This window comes from Triticum urartu, chromosome 1A (assembly GCF_056163025.1).
Source record: "Triticum urartu cultivar PI428250 chromosome 1A, HENAU_Tu73, whole genome shotgun sequence".
In the NCBI taxonomy this organism is placed as follows: Eukaryota; Viridiplantae; Streptophyta; class Magnoliopsida; order Poales; family Poaceae; genus Triticum; species Triticum urartu.
The window spans coordinates 9,006,209-9,020,105 of NC_141873.1; the positions used below are offsets into that span (position 1 = coordinate 9,006,209).

A 13,897-nucleotide genomic window follows, 5' to 3' on the forward strand; every position below is an offset into this window, starting at 1 on the left:
CATGGTTTCGATATCCGTCCCCGTCGGCCCTCGTCCTTGTTATGATTCGGATGTGGTATATATATTCTCTTTTAAAACTAGTTGCATTTCGTGTTTATGACAAATTATGCCCATCAAGTTGACATAGAAATTTTTTCTAGGAGGTATGTGAACCGGAAATTCCAACCGACCCTATTGTCGAGAGGTTAAATTTAGTTGAAAGAGAAAACGAGTACTTGAAAGAAAAATTGAAAAGAATTGAGGAGGAGAAGATGGAATTGGAGTTGCATGTTGCCGATGTCGTCGATGATCACAAGATCAAGATGGAGAAAATGCGCTTGAAGATTAGAAAGATTAGAAAATATGCCATCGATAGTGAGGCTTGGTATCATTATGCTGTTGGATCCATTGTTACGTTAGTTGCGATCTTGATCGTATTTGTTGTTGCATTTAAATGCTTTAGCTAGAGAGTTATTTGTTTCTTGCATTTAACTATTGTATGAACTTTATGTATGAACTTGTATTAATTTGGTCTATTCGGTGTTGTGTAATGAAGATGAGCCGGCAATGGATGTACGATGACCGATGCTCTCCCCAGTTCGTTGAGGGCGTGCATACTTTTCTGCTTGCGGCTGAGGCAAACAAGCGGGCGGATGGTTTTATGCCTTGTCCATGTGCTCGCTGTAAGAATGGTCACAATTACTCTACGTCAAGAACCATTCATGTCCACCTGTTTAAGTCAGGTTTCATGCCCCACTATAATGTTTGGACCAAGCACGGAGAAAGAGGGGTTATGATGGAAGACAATGAAGAAGAAGAGGACGACGACAGCTATCCTGGCCATGGGTTCCCTGAATACGATGATACAACAATGGGGGAAGAAGCTGAGCTGGTAATGCAGGAAGAAGCTGAGCCGGCAATGCGGGAAGAAGCTGAAGAAGAGGCATCAGATGAGCCCGTTGATGATCTAGGTTGGGCCATTGCCGATGCAAAGAGAAACTGCGCAAGTGATTTGGAGAAGAAGAAGTTGCAGCGCATGTTAAAGGATCACAAAAAATTGTTGTACCCGAATTGCGTATGTGACAAGAAAAAGCTGGGAACCACACTGGAATTGCTGCAATGGAAGGCAAAGAATGGTGTATCCGACAAGGGATATGGAAAGTTGCTGGTAATGATAAAGGATATGCTTCCAAAGGACAACGAATTGCTCGAGAGTACGTACGAAGCAAAGAAGGCTGTCTGCCCTCTAGGGTTAGAGGTGCAGAAGATACATGCATGCCCTAATGATTGCATCCTCTACCACGGTGAGTACGAGGATTTGAACGCTTGCTCGGTATGTGGTGCATTGCGCTATAAGATCAACCGCGATGACCCTGGTGATGTCGAGGGCGAGCGCCCCAGGAAGAAGATTCCTGCAAAGGTGATGTGGTATGCTCCTATAATACCATAGTTGAAACGTTTGTTCCAAAACAAAGAGCATGCCAAGGCGATGCGATGGCACAGAAAAGACCGTAAGAAAGACAGAAAGTTGAAAGTACCCGCTGACGGGTCGCAGTGGAGAAAAATCGAAAGAAATTACCGGAAGGAGTTTGCAGATGACGCAAGGAGCGTATGGTTTGGTCTAAGCGCAGATGGCATTAATCCTTTTGGGGAGCAGAGCAGCAACCATAGCACCTGGCCTGTGACTCTATGTTTGTATAACCTTCCTCCTTGGTTGTGCATGATGCGGAAGTTCATTATGATGCCAGTGCTCATCCAAGGCCCTAAGCAAACCGGCAACGACATTGATGTGTAACTAAGGCCATTAGTTGAAGAACTCTTACAACTGCGGAATGGAACAGGTGTACGTGTGTGGGATGAGCACATGGTGGAAGAATTTGACCTAAAGGCGTTGCTGTTCGTGACCATCAATGATTGGCCTGCTCTCAGTAACCTTTCAGGACAGACAAACAAGGGATACTGCGCACGCACACACTGTTTAGACGATACCGACAGTATATATTTGGCTAATTGTAAGAAGAATGTGTACCTAGGACATCGTCGATTTCTTCCGAGCAGGCATCCCGTAAGAAAGAAAGGCAAGCATTTCAAAGGTTAGGCGGATCACTGGACGAAGCCTCGCCACCGTACTGGTGCTGATGTACATGATATGGTCAAGGATTTGAAGGTGGTCTTTGGAAAGGGTCCTGGTGGACAACCTGTTCCAAATGATGCTGACGGACGCGCACCCATGTGGAAGAAGAAATCTATATTTTGGGACCTGCCCTATTGGAAGTCCTAGAGGTCCGCTCCGCAATCGACGTGATGCACGTGACGAAGAATCTTTGTGTGACCCTACTTGGCTTCTTGGGCGTGTATGGGAAGACAAAAGATACACCTGAGGCACGAGAGGACCAGCAACGTATGCACGGAAAAGACGGCATACATCAGGGTCATGCAAGCTACGCTCTTACCAAAGTAGAGAAGGAAATCTTCTTTGAATGCCTGCTCAGTATTAAGGTACCGTTTGGCTTCTCGTCAAATATAAAGGGAATAATAAACATGGCAGAGAAAAAATTCTAGAACCTAAAGTCTCATGACTGCCACGTGATTATGACGCAACTGCTTTCGGTTGCATTTAGGGGGCTTCTACCGGAAAACGTTTGATTAGCCATTGTGAAGCTATGTGCATTTCTCAATGCAATCTCTCAGAAGGTAATCGATCCAGAAATCATACCAAGGTTAGAGAATGATTTGGTGCAATGTCTTGTCAGTTTCGAGTTGGTGTTCCCACCATCCTTCTTCAACATCATGACGCACGTCCTAGTTCACCTATGCGAAGAGATTAATGTTTTGGGTCCTGTATTTCTACAGAATATGTTCCCCTTTGAGAGGTTCATGGGAGTCTTAAAGAAATATGTTCATAACCGTGCTAGGCCAGAAGGAAGTATCTCCAAGGGCCGTCAAAATGAGGAGGTCATTGAGTTTTGTATTGACTTTATTCCTGACCTTAAGCCGATTGGTGTTCCTGAATCGCGGCATAAGTGCAGACTGGATGGAAAAGGCACGCTAGGAGGGGAACAAATAATATGTATGGACGGACATTCTCTCACTGAAGCACACTACACAGTTCTACAGAATTCCGCCTTGGTGGCTCCGTATATGGATGAACACAAGAATTTGCTACGCTCCAAACACCCGGAGCGGTATGATGACTAGATTACACATGAACAAACCAGGAGTTCCGCCAGCTGGTTGCAGACACGTACCATGCATGACACCTCTATTGAAGATGACCTGTACTTGCTGTCCCAGTTACCATCTTCGAATATAATGACTTTCAAAGGGTACGAGATAAATGGTAATACATTTTACACGATCGCCCAAGATAAGAAGAGCACCAACCAAAACAGTGGTGTCCGCTTTGATGCAGAAACCAAGACGGGAAAGGAAACATATTATGGTTATATACAGGACATATGGGAACTTGACTATCGACGTGGTTTGAAGGTCCCTTTGTTTCGGTGCAAATGGGTCAATATGACACGAGGCGGGGTAACGGAAGACCCGCAGTACGGAATGACAACAGTGGATCTCAACAATCTTGCGTATGCAGACGAACCATTCGTCCTAGCCAATGATGTGGCACAGGTTTTCTATGTGAAGGACATGTCTACCAAGCCAAGAAAAAGAAAAGATAAGGAAGCGAATGCATCGTACGATGAGCCAAAGCGGCACATAGTTCTTTCTGGGAAGAGAAACATCGTGGGAGTGGATGACAAGACAGACAAGTCAGAAGATTATGAAAAGTTTGATGAAATTGCTCCATTCACAGTGAATATTGACCCGAGCATCCCATTAAATGATGAAGATTTTCCATGGTTACGGCGCAAAGGGACACACGCGAAGAAAAAGTTTCACACCCAAAGATCTGGGATGTGATCGGCTTCACTATCATCACTTTCTTCTGTGTTTCACACCCAAAAGGGAATCTCTGTAATAGTTAGGGTAGTTAATTATGTCTTTTGGCATTTGAAACGCGAAGAAATTTTATGTGCAAACAAATTCTTTCATGCCTTTACTGATTTTTAAAGTTAAGTTATTCACAAACTAGTGATTCACACTAATTTCAACTAATTCAAAATTTAAACTATTCAAATTTGAAAACTACGGGCACTAACAGAAAGTTTGTAATTTTTTGTACCTAAAGCAAAAATATTCACAAAGAAACTCTAAATACACAAAAAAACAGCTCAAAAATAAATAAAGAAAAAAATAAAAAAAGCCCGCCCACTAGGCCAAAGCGGCCGGCATACGACTAGAAACCCAACCTGTTGTTGGGCGAGGATGCATGCCCGCAAAGGCCCAGTAGGCCAACAGGGTAGCACAGAACATGTAGGCCCAGTAGGCCTGCTTTGGAGAGGAGCTCGAGAGAGCTACCGCACGGGGGTTTATAAACCAGTGCGGTCGCCCCTCGGCTAGCGAGGTGGGACTAAACTTGCCGCACCGCACCTGCGCCAACGCACCCCCTTTAGTACCGGTTGGAGCCACCACCCGGTACTAAAGGGGGTCGCTTCCCGCCGTTTGGCCTGGCCAAAACAGGCCTTTAGTACCGGTTGGTGGCTCCAACCAGTACTAAAGTCCCCTCCTATATAAACAACACTTACGAAAATTTCAGTTTCTCATCTGCTTCTTCTCCTCTGCACCGTCGCCCGCCGCGCCCCCCGTACGTCTCCATCCCTTGTCGCCGCCCCCGTCGCCGCCCCGTCCCCGTCGTCCCCGTCCCCGTCGTCACCACCGCCCCGTCCCGGCCCGTCCCGCGACGTCCCCGTCCCCGTCGTCGCCGCCCCGTACGTCCCCGTCGTCGTCGCCGCCCCGGCCCGTACGTCCCCGTCCCCGTCATCGCCACCCCGTCCCTGTCCCCGTCGTCGTCATCCCCGTCGTCGCCGTGCCCGTCGCCGTCCCCGTCGCTGCCCCCCGTCGCCTCTCGCCTCGCCTGTGAGCGCGCACACACACACATACATTTTTTGTTTTTTAGTTATACAAATAGTTAGAAATTTTTCTGTTTTTTAGAAATTGTTACAAATTTTTCTGTTTTTTAGAAATAGTTAGAAATGTTAGAATTGTTAGAATAGTTAGAAATGTTAGAGTTGTAGGAAATTTTTCTGTTTTTTAGTTATAGAAATAGTTATAAAAAAGTTAGAATTGTTAGAAATTTTTCTGTTTTTTAGAAATAGTTAGAAATGTTAGAATTGTTAGAATAGTTAGAAATGTTAGAATTGTTAGAAATTTTTCTGTTTTTCAGTTATAGAAATAGTTATAAAAAAGTTAGAATTGTTAGAAATTTGTCTATTTTTTAGTTATAGAAATAGTTATAAAAAAGTTAGAAATTTTCTTTTTTTTAGTTCTAGAAATATTAGAAATGTTATAGAAATGTTAGTTATATAGAAATGTTAGAAATTTTAGTTATCAAAATCCAATCATTAAAAAAATGTTACTTTTTGCGGGCATATAGCTAGTATTTGTTCTCGACGATGCCCGGCCCGCATCCTCACCGTCGACCCGTCCGCGACGATGTCTGACTGACCCATGTCCGGGACTGGGCTCCGCCGGGCTGGCACTGGGAGGTGCTGCCTGGAGGGGCGCGCCGCTTGATGAGGAACCCGGCCCCGGGTCCCGTCATCGACCCTGATCTCATTTGGTGGCGTTCGCGTGGGCCAGTTTCGGTGCGAAGGGAGCCGGCCCCGCCGGAGGTGGTACGTCGCCGTGTCAAGGAGGAGGACGAGCACGTCCATCGCTACATGGTTGCGTTAGAGGGCGGCAGGTTCTCCAATACCTGGCAGTTTCTTCAGGGACCTCACTTCAGCTATGATCCTGTGAGGGTTCCTTCACTTTCGGTGTCCACCGCCCGCGCCGCAGGAACCGCGAGTGTCCTAGATTCTTCTGTAGTATTCGATCTTTATTAGCTACCTAGCCAGTGATGTACTCGATATATAATATTCAAGACGATGTATTCGAGATTATATATTATTCAAGACGATGTATTCGAGATTATATCTATTATTCGAGACGATGTATTCGAGATTATATCTATTATTTGAGACGATGTATTCGAGATTATATCTATTATTCGAGACGATGTATTCGAGATTATATCTATTATTCGAGACGATGTAATTTGAATACTAAATTGTTTTATATTTCTTTTGGCATAGTTAAATAAAAGCTATGGCGGACAATACCAACAGAGAGGGAGAACAGACCATGTTCGATATAATACGCGGGCCAGATGATGATCAGAATGAAGAAGATTATGAAGGCTCCAAATTTCTAAACAACACCGGAGAGGGTGATAAGATATTCGATCGCGACGACCGAATTGATGAAGTCATGAACTACGATTATGACAACACCGGAGAGGTATATATATTTATATAAGCAGGCATCTGGTGATCATCACATGTTTTAAATGAGTTGAAGATATATTAACGAATCGATCCTTCTTCTTTCAGCCATCCGGATCGAGCAAATCTTCATGCAACAGGACAAAATGAGGCCCGAACAAAAAGTTGAAGGAGGGCGTAAAGTATAATATCGAGACAATCAAACATAATGGCGAAGCATTAGTGCCTAAGAAGATTGTGGACAAGTTCGTTCGTCAGTGTGCAGTTCTTGTGAAGGACCAACTCCCGATCTCCCTTCAAGAATGGAGAAAGCCAGCAAAGCCACGTCCAGATCTTACTTTTTTCGACGACAGACAAAAAAGTCTGCTTTGGGATACTCTCATGGAACATTTCACCCTACCAGATCATTTCACAGAAGCAGATGTGCAGAAAGTCAAGGACGCTGGTCTTAGGAAGATGGTGGTTGCATTCAAGAACCACAAGAATCGTGAATGGGACAAGTACGTCAAGGGAGGAAGGAAGACTCCAGTATTCGAGGGAACACTAGAGAATCAATGTGCTCATTGGGACGATTTCGTGAAATTCAAGGATTCAGAATTATCTAAGGAACGGTCAAGAATAAACAAGGCCAATGCCGCAAAAAAGGATAAGTTCCATAAGCTGGGGCCAGGTGGCTATGCGGTGGGAATGCCTAAGTGGGATAAGTCTGAGAAAGAGATGCTGGATGCAAGTGTCACTCCAGAAACATTGAGCTGCCCCCCCAGGTGCAGGACTTGGTTCTATGCGCATGAGGGGGAGTTGGACCCGAAGACAGGCAAAGTTTCCAAGAAGGCATGTCTGGACGGAGCCGAAGATAAGCTACTTGTTGCAATAGAAGAGGCTCGATCCGGGTTGTTCGAGCCCAGCAGAGAGAACGACAAGCTTACGCGTGCCTTGGGAAATCCTGAACACCCGGGAAGAACACGAGGCATGGGCGCTATTCTGTGGTATGAGGGGTTTTCGGACTGGAACGCCGACTACAAAACCCGTGCGAGAAAGAAGATTGCGGAGGAGAAGAAGAGGAAGATGGAGGAGGAGCAGAGGAAGCTCGACTATGAACGCCTTCAAGGCCTAGAATCAGCGCACGCAGACTTGGCAATCAAATTTCAGCGGCAGCAGGAGCAGATCGACTCACTTAGCCAGCAAAGGGGGTCTCAGCAGCTGCAGCAGCTAGCGGATGATCCAGCATTGGATACCACCGCCCCATCCATGCCGAGAAGCAGTGTGGGTTCCGCCCCGTTTGACGCAATGCTGGATAGATACCCCGTGGATGATATCGTGGAGAACACTAACTGCGAGCTACACTTCAAAATTAAGAACATATCCTTGAAGGTGGCGGACGGTGTTGCTTATACAAATTCCCCCGATGCAACCTTCCATTGCAACCCGATTCCAGCAGGCTATGCTCGTGTCCTGGTTGATGAGGTGGTGGACCAATATTCGGGGCTAGAGTTTGACCTTCCTGGAGGTGACGAGGAGCACACACTCGGAGATGCCAAACATCGTATCATCCTATGGAGAAAGGATTGCATCATCTTTCGAAGGCCACCGACACCGCGTCACCCGACTCCTCGTCAAAGTCCGCCACCGAGTCAGCAGACTCCCGCTCCTCCAAGTCCTCCAACGCGTGAGGCCACTCCTCCTCCAAGTCCGGCAAAGTGTCAGGCCACTCCTCCTCCAAGTCCGACACAACGTCAGTCGTCCACTCCTCCTCCAAGTCCGGCACAACCTCAGGCCACTGCAAGTCCGGCACAGCTTCAGGCCACTCCTCCTCATCTAACTCAGCCCCGTCAGCCGTCTCCGCCGCTTCAACAATCGCAGAAGAGACACCCTGTAGCTATGGTGCGTAGCGGTACGAGTCGAGGTCATAGTACAGGAAGTACAGGCGGAGGCAAGCGATATAAATATGGTCCAAACCTCACTACTCCTCTTCCTGAGAGGGCTTACGACAGCACCGAGGAGCAAACCAATGCCATAGTGCGGGCAGAAGTCGACGCCCATTTTGGACCGAAACCGCCACCGCCGCCAAGGGAGAAAGTGCCTGTGGAAGTAGTTGACCACTTCATTCGTATTGCTCAACCACCAGCTCCTAAGCCTGTTGACACAGACTATGAGCGCCACATCAGGAAGTTACATCGACAACGTCTACAGAAGAAGGCGAGCTCGAGCTCGAGCAAACAACAAGCAGCTGTCAAAAAATGCGGGAAAAACGTTGCCCAGCTGAGAGAACAGGCGGCGCAATCGATCCCCCCGCTTGTTGTGCCGCCAACAACACGTGACAGTACGCGCGCCCAATATTATTGTGGCCAAACAGTTTACGTTCCCGAGGTGGGCGATGTGGTAATAACCCAGGAGCATATAATGCAGGCTGAAACTCTCAAAATCACTGTTGGACAACTCCTCGAGATCGAGGACATGCCTGTGCTTACAGAGGAGGAAATAAAGCGGAAATATGCCCGGGGCCAACCTTTGGTCAAGCCAGAAGAGGTCAATAAGCTCCCAACGAGAATGTATGAATTGCATCAATGGTACATGGACATTACCAAGAGATCCGATCGAGAGTCCCTCATGGTGCAAGTCAAGAAGGATCATTACTACCATGAGAAACTTGTGACCGTTGAGTATTCTGAACTGTTTCAGTTATACAATCAAGACGCACTCGACAAATCTATCGTCAGTTGCTATTGTCTGTAAGTGATTTCTTTCTGTAATTTAAGTCTCAAGCTAGCTGTAGCGATCCTTTTGATCAATCATTACCTGTAATTATCCTCACTATATTCTTTTCGGTGGTATTATGCAGGATGAAGATGTATGAAATGAGAAAAGGTGGACGCTATGGCATTGGGTTCATTGACCCAAACACCGTTAATAAATACACATGGACAATAAACAAGCATCATGAAAAGCAGGTAGAGGACAGCATGCTAGAGTTCTTGAAGCGCCTCAAATACAATGAAGATATACTACTTCCTTACAACTTCCAGTGAGTCACACTTTCTTGTACTACAAATTCTCTGTTTTTTCCTACTAGCTAGCTACATGCTTTTGCTTACATATGCCCGCTTAATTAAGACATGCAAACGTGTGTGCATGCAAATTTCACTGGATCTTGTGTATCATTAAAGTTGACGCCGAAACAGTTCAAATACTGGACTCACTACTCAAAGAAAATAGTGACTATAACATCTTGTTTGGGAAAGTCAACAGGTAATTTCAATTATTATTAACTATATATCTCGGCCTATTTAGTTCATCATTTCATGATATGAACTATTTAATAACCCCTTTATTCATTTTCTTTGTCGGCGGGCAGTGCTTGGGCAAGGTTCATCAGCGTCACGGAAGGCGAATGGAAACGACAGCTGAAATGGTTTTGACCCAAGATAAGTAATTAAGTAGTACTAGCTAGCTAGCTAGCTGCCATCTCTTTAATTATCATGCTTGATTAATTATTATCTGATCAAATTAAATTCCATTCTCATAATAAAGGCCCTGAAGCAGGCGCAGGGGACTAATCTGTGTGCATTCTGTGTTTGCGAGAACATTCGCATGACGGCGTCCAAAAGGAGCAGATCTCAAAGACAGGAATGGGTACGCTTGTCAGAACACTATTCACAATTTTTACACCATTATCGATATCTAGTCACACAACTAATACACATGCATATTGATCTTCTTCTTAACAGTTCAAAGAGGTGTGGGACAAGCTCCTAGAAACGGAGCGCGTAGAAGCACTTCAAGAGGAAATAGCGGGATTTTTGCTCGACCAGGTCATAAATCTGAAGGGAGAATACTATTACCCGCTACCGCCCCCATCGACCAGGTCATGAACCACTTCCAATTGTCATCGTGCTCCGAAGGCACCAATTAGGCTAATGGGCACTAGCTCCGAAGGCAACATGCATATGTAGGAGAAATTGTATATAGCTATACATGTGTGTATGTGTGAATTAATATGGTGGTTTGTGAGACATTGATGATATATATATGATTGGTTCTACTAGAAATTCTATTTATATATATATATATATGTGTGTGTGTGTGTGCATAACGTGTACAATGTGTAGTATCGTAAAATACCAGCAAACGAAAAAGAATTAAAATGGAAAACACAAAATTAAATGAAAAAGAAATCATAAAACCATAAAACCCCCAAACATTTTAGTACCGGTTGGTGTTACCAACCGGTACTAAAGGGCTCCCGGCCCCCGGAGCTGGCTCGTGCCACGTGGTTGCCCTTTAGCACCGGTTCGTGCTGAACCGGTACTAAAGGGGGGGGCTTTAGTGACCACACTTTAGTGCCGGTTATGGAACCGGCACTAAAGGGCCTTACGAACCGGTGCTATTGCCTGGTTTTGCACTAGTGGGGCCCCACGAGGCAGGAGGGCGCGCCCTAAGGGGGGCGGCGCCCCCCACCCTCGTGAGCACCTCCCGTATCTCCTGACGTGGAGTCCAAGTCTATCGGGTGGCTTTCATTCCAAAAATAACTTCTCCAGTTGATTTCATTCCGTTTCGACTCCGTTTGATATTCCTTTTCTTCAAAACACTGAAATAGGCATAAAACAGCAAATTTGGGCTGGGCCTCTGGTTAATAGGTTAGTCCCAAAAGTAATATAAAAGTGGAAAATAAAGCCCAATATTGCCCAAAACAGTAGATAATATAGCATGGAGCAATCAAAAATTATAGATACGTTGGAGACGTATCAGCCAGCATCTGGGCGAGGGCGGCGAGCACCATGAGATGCTCTTCTTTCTGGACATCGGCCTCGGCTTCCTCCTCCAGCAGCGCGGCGAGCGCTTCCTCGTCATCCGGGTCCATCGCCGAGGCAGGCAAATCGCCGAACACCTTGCGCTTGGTGGGCGTTTACCCGCCGCTAAACCAAGCCTCTACGGCTGGAAATGCCCAGCTGCTGTTGGAGGGGCTGCCGCGGCGAAGCGTTGCTATTTTTCCGGTGGGTAATGGCTATCTAGCGGTGTAGGGCGGCGGGCGGCGCCAGGATATAGCTAGTGGTGGCCGAGGGCGCGGGGGTGGGAGGCGAGTCGGGGAAGAAAATCTTGACTTTTCCCTTGACAGTGTGGGCCAGCCACGCTTTTCCCTTGCGCCGGAGCCCCCAACTGCTCCCCAGTGCGCCGGGTTCGGCCTGTGACCGCCGGGCGGAAAAAAGGGTCGAACCGGCGATTTTCGGCGTCCTGGGGGCGCGACTGGGGCGTTTTTTTCGCGCCGGCGCCGAAAAAGTGGCCTGGGGGGCTGTTGGGGGCGCGGCTGGAGATGCTCTAAGTGTTAGCTATTGTAGCTAAGTTTCCCTCATTGAATTTTTAACAATTAAACTCCTTCATTCATTGGTTGTTATTAATTTTGCATAGGTCATGCGTTTAGCACTGTTTCCTCCTGAGGTCACCATGATGTTTTCACTCCTCTTTAATTGCTTTGCCATATCACTTTTTTGCCTATGTGGCACTCTTAGCATCTGTACACGGTAGAGCACTGGAAAGGGCGTCATAGTACGCTGCGCTCTTTTTTTTGTGGGAAAACTTCAATCTATTCATCTTCAATCATGGTAGTACAACGAACACTAGAAATAATAAAAATTACATCCCGATCCGTAGACCACCTAGCGACGACTACAAGCACTGAAACGAGCCGAAGGCGCGCCGATGTTATCGCCCCTCCCTCGCCGGAGCAGGGCAAACGTTGTTGTAGACAGTCGGAAAGTCGTCGTGCTAAGGCCCCATGGAACCAACGCACCAGAACAGCAACCGCCGCATATGAGGAGTGTATTTCAAAAGAAACCAACCTGAAGACACGCGAACGAAGACGAACGACGAACAGATCCGAACAAATCCACCAAAGACAGATCCGTCGGAGATGCACCTCCACACGCCTGCCGATGATGCTAGACGCATCACCGGAACGGGGGCTAGGCGGGGAGACCTTTAGTTCATCTTCAGGGAGCTGCCGCCGTCTCGCCATTCTGAGCAGGACACAAACTCTAACAAGACTCAAAAATAGATCTAAAAAGGGAGCCCTCCCACCGGCAAGGGCCGGGATCCACTCCACTTTCATGGCCCTAAAGCCACCGGAGATGGAACGGGCCGACACCGGCACCGGCAGGAGGCAGAGAATCTTAGTTTGTTTGGAGGCGGCGGATGCTTTTCCAGTTTCTTTTAATGAGGTTATAGTACTTTGCGCTCTTGTATAGCAACATCGAGGTAACGAGCATTTTTGGGGAGTTATGACTATTTAACAGCCAGATCAACCTTTGCTTCTGCAAATAAGACAAGCTATAGCTCGGTTAGCCGCGCCAATTTTGGCTGCGCATTAGGTTTTCGTTTCGTGTCCTCTCACCGGCATGTATTTTTTGCTTCAAACGGGATAGGCGGGCCGGATTTATTGGGCCACATCGCATGGTCTGGCTTGCTTTGGCATGGCTCGGATGAACGCTACTGACGGGCTGACGAAACTAATAACGTCTGAAATTTTGGTGGTAAGAAATGCTTATCTTTTCGTTAATATAATAGGTATAGAAGTAGAGATTTGTTAGAAAACAACTAAAGTTGGGAGAGTTTGTTAGTGCTGTAGCTTAATCCTACACACAAGGGTCATGGGTTCGATTCTTCCCCAAAACGAATCAGAGGGTCATCAGATCGTTGGACTTGTGCGTGGATCACAGGGACGAGCGAGAGACATGCAGGGATCGCAGCAAAGATGGGGATCTAGCGGGCCGTGCACGGCGTTCATTTGATTTGAATCCGACGTATCCAAAGCGTTTGGATCTGATGCAAAGAAATGTCAAGTGCTAACCAAGAAATCAACATCTACTAGGACGGGACAGCCGAGCCAGTGTAGGACTATATACTAACTCTGCAACCAACAACTCAAACATTGTTTTCCTATTCTCATGTGCCTCTATTGGCGTTACGACTGACACGATCACATGGCTACATGGGTAGTACCTCCATCCTGAATTTTTATAGCTACACTTCGTGTGAAAATTTAACCGTAAATTTAACTGACAAGATATTAATACATGTCATCAAAAATTATATCGTTGGATGTGTATTTGAACATAGTTTTCAGTGATACTTTTTTTTTGACATTCATTAACAATTTTTTCATTAAGTTTATAGTTAAAATTTGACACAAAATACTAAGAAGACCATAAACTAGGTCAGAGATTATAGTATATACTACGAGCATAAGCAGGGTGAACTAAGATCAACTGAGGCTCAAGGGAATGTTTCTTTTTTCAACGTAAGGGTATCTTTTACTCCTTTGGTCTTAAGTGCGTTTTTTACACTAATGTAATGTTAAAAACGTTCTTACATTATGGAAAGGAGAGAGTATTTTTTAAGGGAGTAATCAGTGCGGAGGCTGGCTGGCGTGCACAGTCTAACTGATGTGTCCGGATTACACCCAATGCGCGGCGACCTTATCAAGGAGTAGAACTTATATAATCGTAGCATCGTTTAACGTGGGGCAAGCGCAAGACCCGCGT

General features: G+C 46.2%; 1 pseudogene; it reads left to right on the top strand.

Moving 5' to 3' along the window:
* The first annotated feature begins 535 nt into the window (after positions 1-535).
* LOC147988259 (uncharacterized) lies at positions 536-3,900 on the top strand (annotated as a pseudogene).
* The last annotated feature ends 9,997 nt before the right edge of the window (positions 3,901-13,897 follow it).